This window comes from Ptychodera flava, chromosome 8, assembly GCF_041260155.1.
Source record: "Ptychodera flava strain L36383 chromosome 8, AS_Pfla_20210202, whole genome shotgun sequence".
NCBI classification, from domain to species: Eukaryota; Metazoa; Hemichordata; class Enteropneusta; family Ptychoderidae; genus Ptychodera; species Ptychodera flava.
In genome coordinates, this window is record NC_091935.1 from 35,653,651 (window position 1) to 35,677,341 (window position 23,691).

The following is a 23,691-nucleotide window of genomic DNA, read 5'->3' on the forward strand; positions in this document are numbered from 1 at the left end:
ACTGGGTAGTGCTGTACAAATAATACTGTAACATTGTGTTCATAACTACATTAAGGTAGAACGCGCCTCGGGGACAGAAATTCGGGCCGTCAAATTTTATCAATTTTCTTCTGACCTACCACTTGTGGGGGCTCATTTTGAAGCTCTTGGCGAAAGAAAAGTTTTCACCGTCTTAGTTTTTCGAAAATCGAAAATTTTATTTTTTTTCCCATAGAGTCAACACAGGGATGGCGGCCATTTTTAATTTCAAATATCGAGAAATCGCAAGTTATTTGTCTCTCTAGTACCAAAGTTTGCACGGTGACCCCTGATTTTTATTCTTGCTTTGGTAAGAGAATGGTTGAAAGTTTCACTGAGGAAAGTTTGAGCAAAAGTTTAAGTCTTTCACTTTCGAGGTGCATATTACCTTAAGGTAGAATGTCGTTTTTGGGAACAATATTTTGTACTTGAAGTTTTGCAATCCGAATCAGATCTACCGCTTGTTTGGTGCTCATTTTAAAGCTCTTCGAGTAAGACAAAATTTTACTGTCTTAATTAATTTTTCGAAAATCTAAACTTTATTTTTCCCCAAAGAGTTAACACTGAGGTGGCGGCCATTTTGAATTTCAAATATCGGTAAATGTTAGATAAATTTGTGTCTAGTAAGCTTATCAAACTTTGCACGTGGATCCCTCAATAGTATTGTTGATTTATTGACAGAATGGTTGAAAATTTCACTGAGGAAAGTTTAAAGAAAGTTTAACTTTCACTTTCGAGTCGCATTCTACCTTGACTTGCATATTTTGCATTTTAGGACTAAAACTAAAACAATGTGTTCTATGAAAGGAATGGGACCCAACACTTCCATTTATATGGCACACTCATAGAAAAAGACTGGTGGTACGTAAGAGGGTATCTGTTTTTCAATACATCCTCGTAATTACGGGGAATCTTGGCTTTCATTCCAATAAAATCGATCGTTTTTGCCGGTATGACCCAAGAGCGCGGAACCTTTACCGTCTCATCGTAAGTTCTCTCAACAATCGTCTGCTCGCTTAAAATGCGTTTTGAGGGGTTTTTCCGGAGCATTTTTTGTGGTTTCCCGTCATATTCACCGTCATACTCTTGCCACCGCTGCAGATCAACGGTTAGGTTTCTGTACCAAGCAATGACGCTATTGGACTCTATTCCCTTGTCTTTGAGCCGTTTTCGGAACTTTCCAAGATTATAGCTGCGTCCTTCTGGCGATATTCTACTGATATCAGCGTCTCCATCGTGTCTGCAAGAGATGAAACAGAAATAGTGATGATGCTTTCCAGACCTTCGATCCACTGCACCCCTCAGGTAAATTGACCAATCGCGAGATATATTCGGCAATGGTCGGGGGTGCGTCACAGCTAGCCGAGTTGCTTCATTGTTGCAGAAGTTTAGGGGTGGTAAGGATCCTGACGTGCGAAGGTTATTTTCGCGTTCCCAAATGTGACAAATTGATTTATTCTAATTATGTAGTGAACATACTACATTTCCTCAAATTTGCAGACATGTTTATCGACCGACCGACCTTCGTATTACTTTCAGAAATCAACAGGGCCGCAAAGTTTTGTTGTTGTTGTTGTTTTGTTTTGTTGGGTTTTTTTTTACATTTTGACCACACTACAAAGATGTAATGGGCAACTGAATCATCAAGGGGCAAAGTCGCTGTCTTTGGACATGTTTTCGTCACAATTTGTATTAATTTAGGAGCCAGTTTATTCATAGTTTAAGTCATGAATTTATCAGATCGACAAAACACCTCTGGCCTCGCTGACCAGCAAAAGATGAACCCACAAAGTTGAATCCCTGGTTCCCGTATTGGTTTTTATGTCGACATGTATGGTGTCAGTCCGTCGTTTATCAGGTGAATTCGGTTTTGAGACAAGGTCATTCTGATAAACAACTTCTGCTTCTAACGGAAGAAGTGGCATTATATCTGGTCTCCTCCAGTTGTACACGCTATATCAGGTTAGTCCAACAGAATTTTTTTAGTTGATAAAATTTCAATGGAGAACAAAGGTAGACACACTGTTTACGAGAACTTTACACATCCACTGAGGCTACGGGTGAGAACCAGGGATTGAACAGGGCATCTGTAACGACAGAAATTCCACGAATCATAAAGCGTCAAACTCATACATATTTATCAATGACGTTTCGGAGTGGCGTAGGATAAGTCCTATTCGCTCAGCTTTGTTATGTATATGAACATACCACACGAAGGTTACTCTCACGCCTAGCTGTAAGTAGTTCCGGTTACAGTCACGGTGAAAATGTAATTCGTATTTTGGCATGTTAAAATATGGGTTCATATCAGTACCCTCTAAACGATAGAAGAATGGTAATACAGGCATGGTATGTATGATAAAAGGCACAAAAAAGGAAATTTACTTTATCCTCTCTCTCTCTCTCTCTCTCTCTCTCTCTCTCTCTCTCTCTCTCTCTCTCTCTCTGAAATGGCCGTGCGGGGCAGGTGAATCGTATTTTAATTACATCTCTGTTTCCAAACTAACAAAAAGGGATATTCTATACTTTAATTTGAGTAACACTTCTCTCTTCTCAATATCAATAAACACAAACCTTCGTTTTCAACCCATAATATCGCAGGTAATTTCCGTGTTCCGAGACGGTTTAACAGTTTCCAATCATTTTGATCCGAGACGTCAAATTTTGTCACTACCTGTCCCACTGGCACAAAAGGACCACATAGAACGTTTTTTAGTACATTTCTCAAAAAATTAGCATCACTAGCATTTCATGTTGACACGGTCATATTCGGTCAACGGTTTCTAAGTGACTTTCATTTCACCTATGTTAAAAATTACTGTTCAGAGAAATATTGTTAAGATTTTTCGATAACCTGTTATAATTTAGGGACCGTTCAGTTTTTACGGCCGGGGGGACCGGCAAAATCCAGGGGGTCATGATAATTTGGAATCCGCGAAGGGGGGGTCATCACTTTTTCACTGGTAGGAAAGGGGGGGTCACCACATTTTCAAAAACATAATACCAACAATAAAGTTCACTTTATGCCATGGCCATGATCGATCCTCTTTACCGGCGGACCGCCTTCGGCGGCCCACTACAATAAATATACTTTATGTATTACCCATGACCCTCTTAACGGGCAGACGCCTTTTGCAGCCCACTCCAATTAGGTTTACTTCATGCAATGGCCATGATCGACCCTCTTTACCGGCGGGCCGCCTACGGCGGCCCACTACAATAAATTGACTTTATTGTAATACCCCATGACCATCTTAACGACCAGACGCCTTCAGCGGCCCTGTTCAGTAAAGTTTACTTCGTGCAATGGCCACGATCGACCCTCTTTTTACCAGCGGGCCACCTTTGGTGGCCCACTAGAATAAAGTTGACTTTACGTAATGGCCCATGACCCTCTTAACCGGAGGGCTGCCTTTGGCGAACCACTCCAATAAAGTTTACTTTATACAATGTCCATGGACATAAGTTGTCTATGGAAATGAAGTTAAAATTGCCTTACAGTCGTCCTAAGTAACAGACGTACTGCATGGATGTGGCTGAGAAGTTTGTGCACTGGCATCTCTGCTACACGAATAAAGTGCGCCGCGTACCGTAGTTCAAATCCAACCGTGCGGGTAAATTTGATTTATGGGTTTAGGTTATTTTTCATCGGGGGGGGGGGGGGGTCATCAATTTTTTCGTCTGACAAAGGGGGTCATCATTTTTTCGCGAAAAATGCAGGGGGGGGTCTATATTTTTTTGAACACCGGCGACAAGATTTTGCCCCCCCCCCCCGGCCGTCAAAACTGAACGGTCCCTTATATTGTTATTTTGCATTACTGCCAGTGTATCGCGTTGAATGAAAAGAATACATGCATTGCTCTAACGTTTACGACATATTATATTTCATATATGTAAATCATTTCTATACTACCAAGGTGACTGGTTTTACTCATTACTTCGATATTTACCTTAAGATATCGCCTGTCCTTACTGCTCCCAATAGCGTCCCGAAGTCCAACCAGTAGGTAACGTTCATATCTTCATAAATAGTTATTATATTGCGAACCATGTAGCGTAAGTCATCAAGTTGTTCAGCGGATAAATAACAAGGCTTGTTGTAGGCGCCACTCGCACGAGGAAGGATCACGAAGTGCAGAACTGCGAACGTGGTAAATATAAAGCCTACCAAAACTGAGAGAATTCCCTTTCTGTAACTTCTGCATGGCTGAAATAACGCTCGTTTCCTCATGGTCTAGATTCGAGATAAATAAACAGTCCACACAAGCTGTGGGTTGGTAGTGTAGATCGATGACGTAATTGGCATATATTGGCATTGACGTATATACTGGCACGTGATCCACGAACGGAGGTCGAAGTGACTCCGAAAGAGGATTTCCGTTGGAGGAGTGGTTCTACGTGCGTTGAAGATATCGGTGATTGTGTTGTCTTCTCTGACATTGATCCAAGGTTACTGCCGTGATTATTCTGCCACCTGTGGTGATTGAGGACTTGGAAAACCCGAGAATCTGGTCACCGTGTGAGACTGCTGAGAGACAGAGAGATATGAAAGAGAAAAGATTGGCATGGATTTGACGATCCTATAAAGTGCATGATCTGATGGCAATGTAGTTTGACTGGCCCAAAATGTTTTCTCGCAGCGGTGTTTCATAGCGGGTGGTAATGTAATGCACGATTCACGATAACTAAAAAGTAACGAAACCATGTATAATAACGAAAAGGGTGGGGCCTGAAATTCTCTGGATGCAGCCAGTGGTAGACTGGTGTGCCACACAATCTCCGTGGTGTAGGAAGATGAATTTTGCCTGTGTTGCATCCGGTTCCGTGACCGTGTCTACACGCTTCGGCCGAACGTCATGGCGATGATGATGATGATGATGATGATGATGATGATGATGATGATGATGATGGTGATGATGATGATGATGATGATGATGATGATGATGATGATGATGATGGTAGTTTTGTGGATACGGAAGCCATAACGGTTGCAATGCCGCGACTTTGAATCACTAGCACTATACATTTGTCCCTGTGAAGTATATGGCCCTCTCCGTGAATAAATTGAAACGAAATTTAACAGCTAAATACGACAAGTGGTTGCGATATACTGGTTGTGTGAACAGAGAACTGATGGTCAGGACCCCATATTCTTGGCACCACTATGGTCTCAATCGATCGTAAATGCGCGGGATTTCCCGTCGAAAGACGCTAATACCAGCAAGACATTTTAGAAATACGACAAGGATAAGGACCGTCATAATTTTTTTTTCAAATAAATATATATTTGATTCAATAATAAAATACAATGTTTGCAACATTAAATACAACACAATTATTTATGACCCCACTGCTATAAGCAATATCCTCAGCTGTTATAGCTTACTCAACTATTTACCGAATCTTTTGGTTGCCATAGTATTCTCACAAATATACAAAGTTGCCTTTATCTTCGGAGGAAAAAGGAACGGGGACGAAGATAAGTATTTTGAGCTCGCTGTCTCACGACACTCTAGTACATTGACCCTTGACTCGCTGTTAGGGGATCCGTTTGATGAATAATACCAAAAGGGCGTTGGTACAATTCTTCAGGTGGGCTTCGTTCTGGGGTTTGGGAGGCGTGAATATGCCCCACGGGGACAGATATTCAGACTTAAATTTTTCTCGATTCTTTCCTGATTTACCACTTGTGGGAGCTCATTTTACAGCTCTTTGAATACTAAAAATCTAAACCGTCTCATTTTTTTCGACAAATCGAAAATTTTATTTTTCCATGTAGAGTTAACACAGAGCTGGCGGCCATTTTGAATTACAAAGATCGGTAAATATTAGGTAATTTGCATCTCTAGTAATAAACTTTACACGATGACCCCGATTTTCACTCTTGGTTTTGAAAGAGAATAGTCGAAAGTTTGCTTTGAGAAAGCTCGAGCAAAAGTTTAGGTCTTTCATTTTCGAGGCTTGAACTATTCTGAACACGCGCATGACAGACGAAACCCATTGTTGATGCAAACTGTTTGTGGCAATCGTCTAGATTGTGATACTAAATCACCGTTCAGATTTTTTCTTGAAGTGTTGGTTGTTCAAACGTCTCTCAAGAAATTAAAACTTCCAACCTCCTATTTCGGCATTTATCTTGTTTAAGGAAGTTCTAATCACGATTTCATCGTAGGATTTTAACTTTTGTCCTACAACATGATTGGAACTAATTTGGGATAGTGGGATGGTGAAGACATGTCGGTGTGATCTGCAAATATGAGTTCATCTGCTTTTCTCTTTAAGTTATACACTTGTTTTTAGGAGTAGTTTGTAATATTGTAACATTCAGCTATAGGCCCGGGCATCTAACTCTTTTGAGAAATTTGTAAAATACTATGATCCTATTATCCCAAATTAGTTCCAATTATATTCAAGGCAGGTCATAGCCTATACGCATACAATAGACCTGAACCCAGATAGTGACCTTAATCATCGATCTTCAATCATTAGCTCCTATGAGTAACACGCATGTACTGTAGCATGGGGGCTAATAGAACAATGTAGCTATGACATGTAGTACAATATTATGTAATATCAAGTATTTCCGTAAACCCAATATACATGTACTGTGTTAGATTCAAGCGATGGTAAATTACTAATCTGTGGACGCTGTCACCAGATTATCACCGGATTAAATTTGACAAAGTCAACAACGAACGCACCAGCAAGAAATCTACTTTACAATAAACATTTCCTAATTTTTCAAACGCCAACAGTGCGTTCTTTGTTGACTTTGTCAAATTTAATCCGGTGATAATCTGGTGACAGCGCCCACAGATTAGTAATTTACCCTGCTTACTTTGGCCTATTAGGCACTCAAACTCATCAGATAATAGATACAGCATGTTGATAAAACATTAACGCAAAATTGTCAAGGGCAGTGCTAAGACCTAAACACCAAAGGTTGGTAGAATATATCTTTATTAGCAATACAACGAAACACCTACCCACCCTGGGGACGGACACGTAGGCGTCCCTCAATGATTCAAGGACCCTACACTCATGTACTTTCCTCTTCTTTTTTCGAAAATAGCGAGTAACTTTATTTATAGTTATCACAGCCAGCAACGAAGTACATATAAAACGGTTCGCGATAGAACTAGCTTATTAAAAAACAGGCGGCAGTCAACCACAGATGCTGATCATGCTGATCTTGCATCGAACCATTGACAATACAGACGGCACGTAAACACTGCAAGGGATCTCGGAAGTTACGTTTACATCATGATTTGCGTCTGCAAAGACTTGATATGACAAGCGCCACGGCACAAATTACAGGTCGAATTTTCAGGCGCACGAAAACCGAGTTTAATTACCTTTATGCATTACAAGACAGCGGAGTGACGATTTCGTCGGAAATTCTCACCATAATTTCGAACGATTCGTTTCAAGTTGTGAATTAGTTTCAACGGAGCCTACGAGGACAGCCTCCTTGGCATACACAAATGGCAGCGTACCCGTAGAGGAGATGCTAGAGGCAAAGCATATGTAGTGAAGAATAACATGGATTATGAACAAACAACTTTTGTCAACTGGAGGCACATCGTACTTGTGTAGAGTCAGGGCATGGACGTACCACGTCCATGGTCAGGGTTATTATAATAGACGTGTCCGCCTCGAAAGAGATACTTAGTCCATTGTTCCTTACCTGACCAGTTTACTGAAGTCAGTTAGAAAACATTGAATCAATGACTTGTGTGCGCGGAGCTAGGTTATTTTCTGTTATTTTCAGTTGTATCTTAACATCATAAATAAATGACCTATGGCCGATTTACGGTAGAATTCAAACGATTCACGTAGCCTTACCTTTGTGTTCCCGGCCACTACTCACGACCCGTAACTGCTAGAGGTACTGTCAGCTATTCATACCATTTCACTCTGTGGTCTTTATCGATTTTCCAATTCTTTAAGCATTTAGACAAAGACTCTTGCAATTCATTGGTTGCAAAAAAAATCAAGTGTACCCATTTTATGGGCGTAGAAATAATGATGCCATTGTCGACGTCATTTGCATAGATCGGAGAGTATGTATAATGCACAATGCGGGGCAGATGAATATTCCACATTGATAAAGAAGGTCAACCTCACCTCGTCGGACACAATGACGGAATTACGTAATACAAATACAACACTTTCACAACAAATTCAGGAATGCACAGATGTTATGAAAGAAAGAGTCGTAGAATTGATGACGGAAGTGACCGACGTGAAAGAACAACTGAATATGGATAGTAAGAAAATTGCAGAATTAGCTGCTGAAAACACGATGTTGCAGAATAGATTAGACAGGTTAGAAAAAGACCAAGACAATAACAAATCACAAATGTTACGGGAGAATCTCATTATCCGAGGTGTTTACCAAGAAACAGACGAATCGTGGGAATCAAGTGAAACTAAAGTGCGAAATACAATAACTGATAAGTTGGGACTCAATGGGAAGAGATTCAGTTCGAAAGAGTACATAGGCTATCTGCTTCTCGACAAAGACCTCAACCAATCGTAGCGAGATTTAGCTTCTACAAACAGCGAGATGCCGTGTACCGGAAAGCTAAGGAGTTGAGAGACCAGATTCAACCGTACAAGTTTAGCTAAGATTTTACGTCACGGATGCGCGAAGCAAGATGGAAACTGGGGCCTTACCTTGTTGAAGCAAGAAAACAAAACAAAACTGCATATATTTCTTTTGATAAACTCAAAGTGGACGGCAAAACATACATTTATGATAACATAATTCAGAAAGTTGTAGAACTTCCTAGTAGATATGATTGACGGGATGGCCAAAGGCCCTCTGATCACAATGTTTCCCATGAAAGTGATGACAATTTCTCACAATGCTTTAAGAAGAAAATCAAGTTTATATGTTGGAATGTACAAGGTTTATATAAGAAAATTTCTGACGACTGTTTTATCTCGTACCTAAATAATTTTGACCTTGTATGTCTTGTTGAAACCTGGTTAAACTAAGGCACAGATATGTCAATTACTGGGTTCAAAAGTATTCATGCTGTTCGTAAACGTAAGAGCAATATTGGCCATAACTCTGGTGGAATTTCATTTTTTGTCAAATCAACATTACCATATGAGTGTTATAGACTAGAAAGTGTATCTGAAAATATTCTTCGGGTACATCTCAAGAGTAAAGATGCATTCTCTGACAGTTTTGTTATTGCCGTGGTTTGCAAATCACCTACTGGGTCATCTGTGCACTCAAACGAATTAATTTTTGATACGTTAGAAACAGAATTAGCGAATTATATAGCGCGTTTTGTGGATGGTAAATTTATGATCTGTGGCGACTTAAATGTGCGTAGAGGGGTTGAACCTGACTTTATAAATAATGACGGTATAGATCATATTCCTGTTGGTGATTATTACCACTGTGATACCGACATGCCGATTCGATCAAGCTTTGATAAGGTTGTAAATCAATACGGTAAGCTTTTACTTGATTTTTGCATTTCTACTGGTTTCAGAATTGTAAACGGAAGAATGGGTCAGCCCAGTAACTTTTACACGTGCATAACCCAAAATGGGTGTAGTATTGTGGATTATTTACTTATCCCTGAAAATGAATTTGTGCATGTTGATTTTATGGTTGACAGTCGCACTGAATCAGATCATATGCCCATTGTATTCACTGTAACTTGTAGCAATGAGACAAATGACGACAATACTAAATGTACTCCTGGAATACTGAAATGTAAATGAAATAAGTGGATTCTACTGGGATAATAGTAAGTCAGATTTACATCTTACCCGGTGGAATTCTGACCCAGTTAAATAACTTACCGATACGTTTTACAATCATTTTAGACAGAAAGATAACGATGTAGCTATTTCTTGCTTGAGTGACATTTTAAACATTGTTTCTTGTAATTTCCCAAAAGTGAAGGAGAAAAAGAAGGTGAGACGGGAGAGAAGTTGGTTTGATCAGGATCGTATTAGATCTAAACGGGAAGTCCAGCGTTCATTAAACAATTTTAGAAATGCCGGTACACAGGAAAACTTAAATGAGTACCAGAAGCTGAAAAAAATCTACCTCAAGCTTATCAGTGTTAAAAAATCTTTAATCAGCGTAAAATTGACTCTTTCCTAGCTGACGCTGAAGCCAAAGACTCCCGTTCTTTCTGGAATCGCTTTAAAGACTTTTCACCAGGGCCTTCTGCAAATATTCATCGTGACGCCTGGTCTGATTATTTTGCAGATCTGTTTAATCCTGTTTTTACTGATGATAGCGATTTTGCTGATTTCCATGATGCTGTCGTGGTCTCAGCGCAAGTTTCTTCTTGCTATGGTTTATTTTATTCTAATACGTTTGACTATGATATGTATTGCCAATAAAGATTTATACTGCCAACCTTTTCACAGTTAATATCTATATTTTCTCCCCGCCCCGCCCCTATGCTCAAAATGTCATCACTTTCAGCGGGCGGGGAGAAAATTTTGACAGTGGGCACCAGAAAATACGTAGAGGGAGGGGAAAGCGGCGTGGTTGATAGAACTTGAGGAGAAAAAGCGCATAACCTAGAGGGGAGCAATGTTCCAATGTATACTGCTAACTGCTCGCACGGTTTGCGTTGATCTGGGTTGCCTAGTTGGCATCTAGTTGGCAATGGGGAGTTTCAGTAGTGGGGAGAGGGCAGCGGGGAGCTTGAATTGTTGTGGGGAGTGGGGAGCGGGCAGACTTTGGGCATAAAAATTCAGCGGGAGGGCACATTTTCTGTGTATGCCAGTGGGAGGGCAGTTACGAACAGCTCCCATCCAAATCTTAGGTCAGGGTCATAAATAAGAAAAATCGGTATATTAGCCTTCAAAACATGTTTAGTGATGATTTTGCGAAATTCATAAAACTTACCAGTTGGCGGCACCTGCTGCATGATTTTGTAGTTATGTAAGTTTAGAGTGGTATATAACTTGGTAGCGAATGTACACTGACGACTTTGAACTTTAGAAGTGGAGTGTCACGTGGACTGAAAGACCCGTCGCTCGAGGGGAGCGTAGAGAGCGTCCTCGAGCGACAGATCTTTCAGTCTCAGTGTCACGTTGCCACCTTGAATAAAAATTCAGTCAATATCTTGGTGTGTTGACTTCAGTTACTGAAGTATTACGATCCAGTCTGGTACCGCGTATTCCCCTGACTAAGAGTGCAACGGTGCAGTTGCAGTCTGACGTCCATAGACAGTCTTGCGCCCCTGTTCACCAAAGGCTACTCTACATATTAGTATAGTAACCGTGGCTCACCTTTTTACGACCGTGACCGAATATTAGTATAGTAACCGTGGCTCACCTTTTTACGACCGTGACCGAATATTAGTATAGTAACCGTGCCTCACCTTTTTACGACCGCGACCAAGGAGGTAAAGTGTCATTACTACCTCCATTCTCCAACGTGACAGATCTTTCGATACAAGACTCTTCATCGATATTGCTTCTACTCTGACCACACAAATCATTTTAATAATGCATCCGCAGTGTTTCCTATGCGTTTTAAATTATCCAGGCAAAAATGTGAAAATGTGAAGGGAGATCAACATTTACTCGCTGATCAGAGCTTCAATCAGCAAAACCCACGACTCACTGTAATGGCCTCATGGAAACACTAAAACAAATATTCGTATTTGAGATTTATTTGTCCTGCACAAAGAATGTCTTTCCATTCTCACTGCTATTCTCAATGCCATTCGCACTGCTGTCAACACACTGCCATGCATGGCTGTGAGTAATTTTCTGAATTTTCATCTATTTCGGCTGCCGTCGCAATAAGAAGTTAAGTAGACAGAAAATATCCGTCACGTTCGACTGAAGCAGTTAGAATAGAGAGGTATATAACGAGCTGTACATATTTGCGTGTAATTCTTATTTTCGCACCGCGGGTCAGTGTGCTACCGCCTCGAGTAGGCCTATAGAGTAACTTCATGCACGGTTACTCTACTAGAGTAACCGTGCTTCATGTGTTCTAACCAAAGCCAATAACTGACCAAGGCGAAATTCAACTTGAAGATGCATCGAGAGACTATTGTCCTAAATATACATACCCCAACGCCAGAGGTTTTCTTTTTATATTTTCTGCGCCGTTTCCCAAGTTTTCGTCTCCATCAGAATATATCCCAAGCATTTACCAGCGGACAAATTCATCGAGAGTGTTTGTATGTCATCGTTACGCATGTGTCAACAATGATTACGCAATTTGCACCGCCGACCTGCTCGTGTTACACCGCGGGGGCTGGTGAACATTACATTGACTTATAATAATGGTAGCTAATTATATTATATATCAAACATTTTTATGGCAGACTTTGAAAGTGTTAAATCGTGCCTATTATAGCTACCATCCATGTGTAATATTTATAAAAACGGTCCATAAATATCTGTTAATTACTCTTCCTAATTACATAGGCTGAGTCGGGACGATAATCCATGTTTCAAGAAATCACCTATACGCGGAGGACAATATGCTGCCTATGCTGGAAATCACTTATGGAGGTCTACCCAGGTGCCGCCGACTAGTAAATATCATTAATTTCACAAAATCGTCACAAAGCATGATTTGGAGGTTGATATATCGATTTTACTTATTTTTGACCTTGACCTAACATTTGGAGGGGAAAGTAGAGCAGTTCGTAACAGCCCTCCCACTTGCAAAAGTGGAAATAATGCCCTCCCAATGAATTATGATGCCAACTGCCCTACAGTATCTATAGCCTGCAGCTGCCAACTCCCCACAATAATTCAGGCTTTCCACTGCCCTCTCCCCACTAGTGAATTTCCCCATTGCCAACTAGGTGCCCACTATAGGCAACCCAGATTGATCAAAGCAAAACCGTGCAAGCAGTATACCTTGGAACATTGCTCACCTCTAAGTTGGAGCCGATCTCCCCTCAAAGTTGGAGTTTGATCTCCCCGATCGAAGTTCTATCAACCACGGCATTCCCCTCCCTCTACGTATTTTCCGGTACCCAGTGTCAAAAATTTTCTCCCCGCCAACTGAAAAAAATGAAATTTCTTCCCCGCCCACTGATTAGTTTTTAAATTTGCCTGCCCGCTGAAACACTGCGCACGAACAGCTTAGTTGGCGGCGCCTGTATACTATACACAGAGATAGTAGGGTAGCAATAATGGCAGTGCATTGGCACTGTTCAAGGTTGTTATAGAAACGTTAACCATATAATAGTTATCACATATAATAAATCAATCTATTGCTCGCAAGTCCCTGTGGTTACGCCAGAGCATTGGAATCTGTTAATTTGTTTTCACTGCACTATGACAGGTAAAATACATCTTTCCGTAAATTAGGTTGAAACGCACACTTTCGACTGGCAAGGTATATCCATGTTAGTGTCGCCACAGATTAGAGTATCTGCCAGGTGTAGTACATAGCTTGTATTTCAATATGGTGCACTCATACAACAGGTGGATAAGGCGTTTGTAGTGTAATTAAAATAGACAATAGTTATGATATTGTTAATATTGAACATCAATATTATTTTCATTGATAAAACAGTTTGGCATTTGATCAGGGTAAACTCCCTTTCCGTTCTGCAATATTTACAAAGCCACTAAAGGGGTTCAACAGGGTTGAGTTTCCTATCCGTTCTGCAGTACATTAAATTGTCTGAACGCCTATATCACTTGACACAGTCGTTCACAGCTTGGTATATTTTAATTATGTACCCTCTCGTCCAAAATGGACAAAAGCAAACTTTGCACGACATAATACACGAGGTAAAACCGAATACACAGTTTGCTTGACAATATCTTGGGCCACAATACTGAATAATATGATACGTTATCAGTAATCTGTAGGTATGACGTCACAAGATTCACCAGAATTGCCTAATATAATATATGGCTGTGTCAAGTGTTATCCTTTAGCATTCAATAACTTAATCGTCCGCCCGCGTGGGTCGTATAGCTCCACTACAGTCTTCAACCAACTGACTGACTGATTGACTGATTTTGATGATATCACGTGAAATGGAAACCGCTTTTATGAGCAATGTTTGAGAAGTGCGTATTTATTGATCGTCCATTTTAGAAAGAGACCAGCATTCCCATCTTTGATTCGTAATGATGAATTCAAAACATCACTGCAGCGACAAGCTAGCGGTGAAAGATTCTGATTTCAAATCGCTTTCATAGCCCTGTAAATGCGAATAGCCTTCCTAGCTACGGCTATACAATGAAAATGGTGTGAGAAAAATGTCTGTTTAAAGGCTGTCGTCGAGCATGTATCAATATCCAAACTGTGTGATATTGTCAGAATACCTATATTTACTCATATGAAACAATGGGGTAAACACAAGCAAAATAGTCTATAAGTTTGAAAAGCCAATGGAAGTTATGTTAACTATTATGGAAATCTAATTTAGTCATGGACGCGAAAAATGAATAATTTTAAGGCCTTTTTTATCGTTCGATTGTTTTGTTCGCTTAGTAAAGGCACATGAGCTGCAACTTTTATCATTATTTCATGATTTTATATTTATATTAAAATCAGTTCATAGAGATGTTTCTACTCAGAGATGTTTACTCAAGTACAATTATCCACTGAGTGGGACTGCATTGGGAGGTTTCAGTAAGACAAATAATAAACGGATGCCGCACACGAATATGGCCGCCTCCATACAACTACATGATAAAAAGTGTAAACGGTGTATGTACACATTTGATTTGATTTGATTTTTGATTTTGATTTGATTTATTCAGCACTAAAAAATAGCATACAATACAAACAAGGAAAAAGACAAAGACAAAAGTGCTGGGATAACACAGAAAAGTTAAAAACTTATTACCACTGTGGTCCCACGAAAAATAAAATCACAAGCAAATCGGCAAGACAACAATTAATAAAAAACAAAATCATTTTGCTCACGTTGATTCATTGCTTCATAAAAATACTTCTTTAACTTTCTTTTAAACAGAGAATTTGAAGTAATACTCTGTACATTTCTTGGAACTTTATTCCATTCAACAGTAGCTGTATATATAAAACTATTCTGATAAAACCGAGCCCCACCTTGAATAAAAATAGAATAGGGTCCGGATCTCGACATAACTGTTAAAAACAAAATTATCAGACAAATATTTCGGTGCTAATCCTTATGTAACTCTATGAACATTATTGAGTTTTATATATGCGACTCTGTGGCTAACAGGTAGCCATCCCATTTGTTTGAAGTGAACCGATTCAAGGTGTGCTCTTGCTGACATACCAAGGACAAACCGTATAACATTATTTTGGGAAGTTTGAAGTTTTTGTTTGCTTTTTAGAGTCAAGGCACTATACCAGTAAGAGCTTGCATAATCAAAATGGCATTGTATCAAACAGTTAGCCAACAGTTTTCTCGTATGAAAATCTAAAACTTCTTTTTACGATATAAATATTTGAGAGAGAGCATGTTTTTTAATAACCTTAGATGCTACTGTTTCACCAGACAATGATTGATCCAAGTCAGTACCAAGATATTGCACACACTGTTTTGCAGCGATGTTGACATCCCCACACAAAACCTGCATTTCCGAACACTGTTTTAATTTTCGACTTGAACCAAACAAAATAGATTCTGTTTTACCGACATGAAGAGCCAATTTATTATCAATTAGCCATTCATTGAGATAACCCAATTCCTTACTAAGTTTTGTTTGAATATGTTCAACATCTCTGCCAGACACAAGAAGAGCTGAATCATCAGCATATAAGAGCAGTTGGCATGACACTGCTGATTGCATATCGTTTACATATATTGAAAAAAGTAAAGGCCCCTGTATAGAGCCTTGCGGTACTCCACAATCAACTGAGTTATTATTAGAAAGAGTTCTACCAGACAGATATGACTTGAACCACCGTACTGACTCTTTATTCATGCTACATGCATCAAGCTTTTCCAACAGTATTGCATGGTCAACCGTATCAAAGGCTTCCTGAAAATCTATCAAAACCATGCCTGTTAGCTCCCCTTTATTCATTTGAATCTTAAGAAATACAACATTGTGCAAAACACTTAAAGGAAGAGAAAGGATTCACTCCACTTTGACAAAAAATTCCCCGTTTTTCACATAACATGGCAAGATTTTGAAAATGGCGGGAAATTTAAAATAAACAAAAATCTGTTCAATTTCTTGCCTATTCTGCCACAAGCAAACGTTGTTGAGACATAGTTAAAGTCTATAAACATTGCAATGAATATCTGAGTAACTTGGAGGTACCCTGAGGTTGGACAAATTTCGTAGAGTTGCAGCTCATGGGCCTTTTATGATCGGTCGGGATTTATTGGTTTATTTTTCGTCAGTCGATATAAAGATTGTCTCCTGATAGTTATCTAGGAATATTGACAATACCGAGTAAGAAAATAAAGTATCTTGCAAAACTAAAAGATCACCCCGACTGTGAAAACGAGGAATCAAAATTCCAGAGAACAATCATCATATCATCGCCCAGCCAATAGCAGTTGACCAAAAGTGTACAGCTATCAACAAGATATTTCTCGATAACAAACGACGAAATACGGTCACTCTGCTATCACGAGTCAGCTCAATGCAGGACAACTAAGTTTCGATTTACTCCATCAAAGTTTCAGGATGGTAATTATTTATTTCGGCTTTGACAGGAGAGAGCATTTCTATTTCCCGATGACTGCTCTTCTTTCCTGTTTATCGACTTGCACTTTGCCAGGGTACATTTTATATATGGATTTATGCCACGAATTATACGGTCAAAACAACCACCGTGGTCTAGACCCGTGGCGATAGTTACAGCCATCGTGTCTCAGTAAAATGTATAAGTTCGTCAGAAAACACTAAATCTTGTAGCTTCAAAATAAATTGTATATTTTCTCTTTTCAAAACTGTGTGGGCGCTCTTCCTTCAAATATTCTTCAACCCATCATATGCTCATCTTCATTCAAAATGCACATGCGATACAGGATACCATTAAAGCTGTAATGTTCTAATGAAGTAACGGAACCCAACACTTCCATTTATACGGAACAGTTATCGAAAAGGCCCTGTAATACGTGAAGGGATAATGATGCTTCAGTAAACTGTCATGGTTACTCGGGATTCTGGCTTTCATCCCGAGAAAATCTATCTCCTTCGTCGGTAAAATCCAAGAGCTTGGGAAGTTCAATGTCTTCTCGTATGCCTTATCTATAAATGATTGTTCTTTTAATATTCGTTCTGAGAACTTCCTCCGCAACATTTTTTCTGATTTTCCGTTGACTTCACCGTCATACTGTTCCCAGCGATGGAGATCGACCGTGAGGTTTTTGTACCATGCGATGACACGGTTAGATTCGATTCCCTTTTCCGACAGACGTTTCATGAATTCTCCGAGGTTGTAGGTGCCCCCTTCGGGTGCAGTTCGGCCGATGTCGGCATCTCCATCATGTCTGTAGAGAGTAAAATGACATTTTCGTAAGAAAGGTCGCAATAAATGTATTTACATTGTTGAATTCGTCTTCGCGGTAGTGTGATTTGACCTAACCTCCGTTAACACCGTTTATGTCCCTTGAATGTGGAGCGTTGCACTGATAAAATAAAATTAATCTCTATTTCTTTTTCCGTGATGAAAGCAAGTTAGTAGGAAAGAGTTCAATGATGTATTAAGCTTAAGGTTGCTATTTTAGATATAAAGCTGGTAAATTAAAGATTAAAGGATAGCTCATGGTATACTGAAGCACAATAGAAGTCTCGTTAAGAGGCCAGTGGCTGTAACTTTCTATGACTTCTTGTTTTTTCTTCCTATTTTGTTTTCAAGGTCAACAGCAGTGTCTTGTTCTACTCCCAAAACTCTGTTGGCATACACAGTATTCAGTTTGTCAACTCAGCCTGTACATGTTCAGACTGCATTGTTATTATTGACACAGACAAAGACACCTGTGAAGCTCGTTTTAATATGAAAAGGCCATAGTTTATAGGGACGACGATGACATCAAACGGCGTGCCGCGTTTCTAATCTGTGTTTCTCTTTGTCTGTGTTGTTGAATAAGTCTGGTCTGGACTCAAATTGGACTGTATAAAAATAACGTTGCATTTTATACGTGGAGAGGCTGTGTTGAAGAGTTGAGTAGTAGGTGTTTTTTAAATAATAACGGGAATTGAGCAAGACACAGTCCCTCTATCTACAGAGGGACTGTGAACAAGAACTTAAAATTGAAGTTCCCAATACTCGATCAGAAGAAAGTCCCCAATTATATGATTACTCTGATATCAAGTGGGATGTCAATCGACGCTTATTAGTATTCATGATATTCTTGTGTAGAAAATGCCGACTTCTTAAACAATAGTCATTAAGTCACACTGTCAGTATTTGTGGAGCCAGAAGTCGATCTTTTATGTATAAAGCTATTGTTTCATTCAAAGGTTAGTTATAAGTCCAATCTCTATATACACGGATAATTATAACCTAGCTAGAGAGTCTGACCAATAGAGCGGTCGACTAAGAGACCCTCTAGCTAGTTTAGAATATCCACGGCGTGAGTGGTGAACGGTAACGGGAGAACTTATCTCTCTCGATTGTACTGTTTATAGAGATTTATAAAAATGACGGTGACTGAGTTGGGTTTCCAGCAACTTCCTTGATTCAAGGCTGCGCTCAAAATTGTGAAAAATGGGTGGATATAGAATGTGACCTGTCTATGGCGCGTAATGCATGCCAAAATTAACATCCATTTTCTTACACCACTGACCTAATTTTTCCACTAGTCATCCACATTCGGCTTGGCGATTTCTCAACCCACTCACTGAATTATTCAAGTGGTTAGCGATTTCTGAACCCACTTACTGCATCCTTTACGTGGTCAGCGATTTCTGAACCCACTCACTGAATCCTTCATGTGGTCAGCGATTTCTGAACCCACTCACTGAATCCTTCAACTAGTTAACGATTTCTGAACACACTGACTGACATTCAAGTGGTTAGCGATTTCTGAACCCACTGACCGAATCCTTCAAGTGGTCAGCGATTGCTGAACCAACTCACCAAATCCTTTAACTACGATACTCGCCTTCATTCCGCTAGGCACCCCAGCTATGGAGTGTAATTCATGCCAAAATTAGCACCCCACTTTTCGATACCACTCATTCACTTTTCGATACCACTCATTCAGAATTTGACACTACTCAACCAGTTTTCGAAACTAACCCTTCACTTTTCGACACTCGCAAAACCATTTCACCGCTACCAACTCAGTTTTCAATACCACAGATTTAGAAACCCGCAAAACCATTTCCCAACTATCAACTTAGTTTTCAATACCATTTACTCAGATTTCAACACTCGCAAAACGATTTCGCCGCTACCAACTTAGTTTTCGATATCAGACACCCTAGTTCACTAAAGAGTTTAACGGCTATGAATGAGACGTCCATGAAAGAATTTGAGAGGTGCATGACAAAATTCGCTAGCAAATTCTTAGGTCTTAGGGCATATTTTGAGCGTTGCTAGTGCTCGTTATGTTAACAGTAAATGTTGTACTAATCTGACAACGATTAGTTTGTTTTAGGCATTTAAATCGATTATCCGAACTTTTGATTTTGTGTCAATTTTTCATGGACTTTGTAATAAATTTCGGGTCTATATTGGTGCCTGCTTTCCGGTGTTTGAAAAGCATGTTGTGAAAGGCTGTTTCGAGAAATAAATCTTATTTCTCTGTGTTTAGCCATTCCCAGGTTTCCCAGGTTATTTGTTGTAAACGGCCTTTGAAATTGGTTTGGTCTGAGGAGAGTATTGGTTTATTTAATTCATGCCGCCAACTTCAATATTCAAATTCCTAATCAACCGACAGTAAACCGCCGAATATGTTCCAGTTATACCATATTATAGGCGGATAAACCTGGCAGCGAAAACAGCACGTCGACTTTCCGCTGCAGTACAATGGGAGATGGTGAAAAAGTACTTCAGCAATTTTGCCATGCAGTTCGCCATTGTACCACATTGGGGATCATTTAAGTACAAAGAATCATGGGAATGAAAGTAAACATGTCAATGGCCGACTTGCAGCGTGAAATGTGGAGAATTTACAGACCACAGTCACCTGTCTTCTATTCCGCTCTGCGCCCGTGCGCCCCATAGACGTGTGTACATGATCTTCTTCTCAGGCATATGTAGACACGTCTATGGGATGTGCATAGGCGCAGAACGGAATAGAAAGCAGGTGACTGTGGCCAGAAAGTACACTTTTGCCGGACTTTGGCATGTATCAGTCAAATATTGATGCCGTTACCAGAGGAAAGATTTGACCTTCGAAGATATTTTCAAACGTCGGATCTCTACTTTCTTTGAGGGCAGATGTTTTCTTGTGTTAGTTTTGGACTTCTTGACGATTTGCCGTGTCATACCTTTAAGTTCTTTACACTACCTCACACTTCGATCCAAGGCCTTCGATCCACTATCCAAGCAACACTGCGGGCACCTGTGCCCCCATAGAATGTATCGAACGGTAAACCCTTATAACCTCGGTGGTCATACATTTCGGGCAAATATAGGGTTACATTGACACAAATGTGTAAGATTAGACGGTATCAGGTGCCGCCAATTTTACAATCTCATCACAAAACATGATTCAAAGTCTGACACACTGCCCTTGACCTAAAATTTGGAGGGGAAAATAGAGCTGTTCGTAACTGCCCTCCCACTTGCAAAAGTGGAAAATGTGCCCTCCCACAGAAATTATGATGCGCACTGCCCTCTAGTATCTATGGTCTGCCAGCTCCCCACTCCCCACAACTATTCAAGCTCCTAATTGCCCTCATCGTTCGCTCGCACGGGTCCGTTACTTCCTACTGCTGTTTTCGGGAAGCATCCAGCTGCCTGGACAAGAGACCTTGGCAGGCGAAAATGCACTGCCCCCTCCCCACCACTGAAATTCCCCATCGCAAATTTGCGCAAGGAAGAAAATTATCATTTTAACCTTTGGACATTGCTTTCCTCTAAATTGGGCGCTTAATCTTCCTTGAAGATTTAGCAACCATGGCAATCCCCCCCCCCCAAACCTATTTTCCGGTACCCCTTGCCAGAAATTTTCTCCCCATCCACTGTAAAAACTGGAATTTCTTTCCACCCCACAATAAATACTGCTTTTTTCTCCCCGCCCGCTATTTAGTTTTTAAATTAGCTAGAACAGCTTCGATGGAGTCACCTGCGGCATATCAATACGCACACTAGACTGACCTTATCGTTCTATGGTCAATTCTTCAAACCCTAAAATATTGAAGATTTAGTTTTCGAACTGTTGACTAGCATGACACTACATTCATTATCAAAGCAATCCAACCTAGCTCCCACACTCTACCACATTTTGTTGCAATGCTAAACAATGCACTACAAATTGCTCCCAATTCGGGACTTCGCTGAGATGTAAATTTTGATTCGTGTGTACATCTCAGCTAAATCACATTTGTCTTTTGACATGAGCAATAAAATTGAGAACCATTCATAAAAGTTCAGACCCTGCAACGTTATCACATGTTGCCACAATAAAGTTTAAAGTGGTTGAAGACTCAGTTCCAGGAAGGATAAAAATTTTAATACTTGTGTACATCCTGTCATAAATTATATTACTGTACTTATGACATTGTGACCTATGACTAAATAGTTTGAAAAAAAAAACACGTAATTCCTAGTTATACCTACAGATCTGCTCACTAATGATAAGACAAAACGCAGACAAAAATTATTTAAATTTCCTTCTTGAGATGACGCAGCACTCAATTTCTCATCTTACCACCAATGTTCTACGCCATGCAAAGTAATATGATCAAATTTCCAACAGTCTGGTTCTGACCACGGTTTCTCCGGGATATAGAGTAACCGTGTTCTGACTTGATACCTTTTATCTTCATTTTAGAACTCATTACTTGTATACAGTAAATGCTAGAAATGTACTGGTTGATCGTGAACCAACGACCTAATCAGAATCAATCATACTGAATGCAATATGAGTGTAAAACTAGGACACTCATACTTGACCGATGTTAACTGACACCTATTTGCGTTTTGCTCTTTTTGAAAAAAACGAATCATGAGTAGATCTTACTTGCACGTAGATTATGATTAAATACCGAAAGGCTAAATAGGAACATTTTGAGGAATAGAAACCTTAAAATGCGTTGGAAAACATTTCCCCCTACTGCAGGGTGGACCAGTTGATAGTTTATGGCTTCGAGCATCAAGACAGACAAAATAGCTGGAACATACCACTTTGCAGAATGGTGAACTAATTTAGGTGACAATACAGCAAGTTGTATGATGAAAAATTCGATTAAGTTCACAGAAAACGTTTACAGCCCTCGTATACATGTGTATTGCATGTATGTGTCGTTTGTAACGTTATCACTTCGCAAACTACAAATGTGAATTGAGCTCACCATCGTTGGTGTGGTGGATGGTCTTTGACAGTATTTGAACCCAAACATAAATCATTTCATAATGCCAAGACTATCGACTTTATTGCTACTTTGAAACCAACCTTAAGATATCGCCTGTCCTTACTGCTCCCAATAGCGTCCCGAAGTCCAACCAGTAGGTAACGTTCATATCTTCATAAATAGTTATTATATTGCGAACCATGTAGCGTAAGTCATCAAGTTGTTCAGCGGATAAATAACAAGGCTTGTTGTAAGCGCCGCTGGCATGTGGAAGAATCACAACGTGCAGAACTGCAAGTGTAGTAAACATAAATCCAATCGATATCATGGCAAGTTTTCGCGGTAGATATTTGTGAGCAACGAAGCGTGGAAATTTCCTCATATTTATTTCAATTTCATAGCATCCACGTACTCCTGCGTAAAGTTGACAATTTCCTGGCGAACTCGTCCTCTAAGGGAGCAATTGATGTTTCTCTGATATTTGGGGCTTCTATTTTGTTGAAGTTGGAGTCGATAATGTTTTTACCTGTGAACAAGAAGAATAACATAATTTCCAATGTGTTGGTATATATGGCGGTATCAATAAGCGTTACAAGTGTATCTAAGTCACACTCACCTAGCATGCATCACCAACCAGTCAAAATTCAGATTTACAAAGCCTGGACGGCGGCAAGAAAATAGCACAACAGAAACAGCAAACTTTTCACAACATACACAACAAAGTTAAATCCATGAAGAAAAGGTGTGTATACCATTGGCTAAAAATACAACCGTGATGTCTAGTGTTTGGTAAGCGCATTTCCCCACATTCATTTGTATATACATACCACACTGCCAGATGACGAAATGACTCTATGCTTCTTAATACTATGGCATAGGCGCTTTTAGATGAAGTGGTTAATGATTAAACTTTATTTAAACTCCGTCCAATAATATAAACCTTTACAGAAATAAAAACGACGCAGCATTTCCGAATGCTAGTGGCGTAATTTATGACATCTCATAAAGCCCCACGGCTGGTTTATAACAGGAAGTTTGTTTTTCAGAGTGACGACTTCTCTAATGAATGGACGACACACAAACCTTTACAAACTCTATATTTTCAAGAACCCATTAATAGGTGGCTCACAGAATTGTCTCGTATCCAAAAGTGAAACTCAATACGTGTTTGTAGGCGGGATTTTGGAATTGATACACGTAAATTTATCAATGGACTGGACAGACATTACAGGGGTATGGTGTTTTTTTAGGTCACCATTTTCCGCGAAA

General features: G+C 39.8%; 2 long non-coding RNA genes across 4 annotated transcripts; both read right to left on the reverse strand.

The window, feature by feature from the left end:
- Nucleotides 1–194: 194 nt before the first annotated feature.
- On the reverse strand, nucleotides 195–8,029 carry LOC139139181 (uncharacterized). Of its 2 annotated transcripts, none has more exons than XR_011553737.1 (3): nucleotides 7,864–8,029; nucleotides 3,969–4,546; nucleotides 195–1,258 (listed from the first exon to the last, which is right to left on the reverse strand). It is a non-coding gene; the product is annotated as an uncharacterized lncRNA (long non-coding RNA). The 2 variants fall into 2 exon arrangements; XR_011553736.1 differs by having other exon boundaries at nucleotides 3,969–4,543; nucleotides 7,864–8,027.
- A 6,833-nt stretch (nucleotides 8,030–14,862) lies between these two features.
- On the reverse strand, nucleotides 14,863–23,337 carry LOC139139182 (uncharacterized). 2 transcript variants are annotated; one of them, XR_011553739.1, is made up of 3 exons: nucleotides 23,250–23,337; nucleotides 22,524–22,948; nucleotides 14,863–17,444 (listed from the first exon to the last, which is right to left on the reverse strand). It is a non-coding gene; the product is annotated as an uncharacterized lncRNA (long non-coding RNA). The 2 variants fall into 2 exon arrangements; XR_011553738.1 differs by having other exon boundaries at nucleotides 23,175–23,250.
- Between the last annotated feature and the right edge of the window lie 354 nt (nucleotides 23,338–23,691).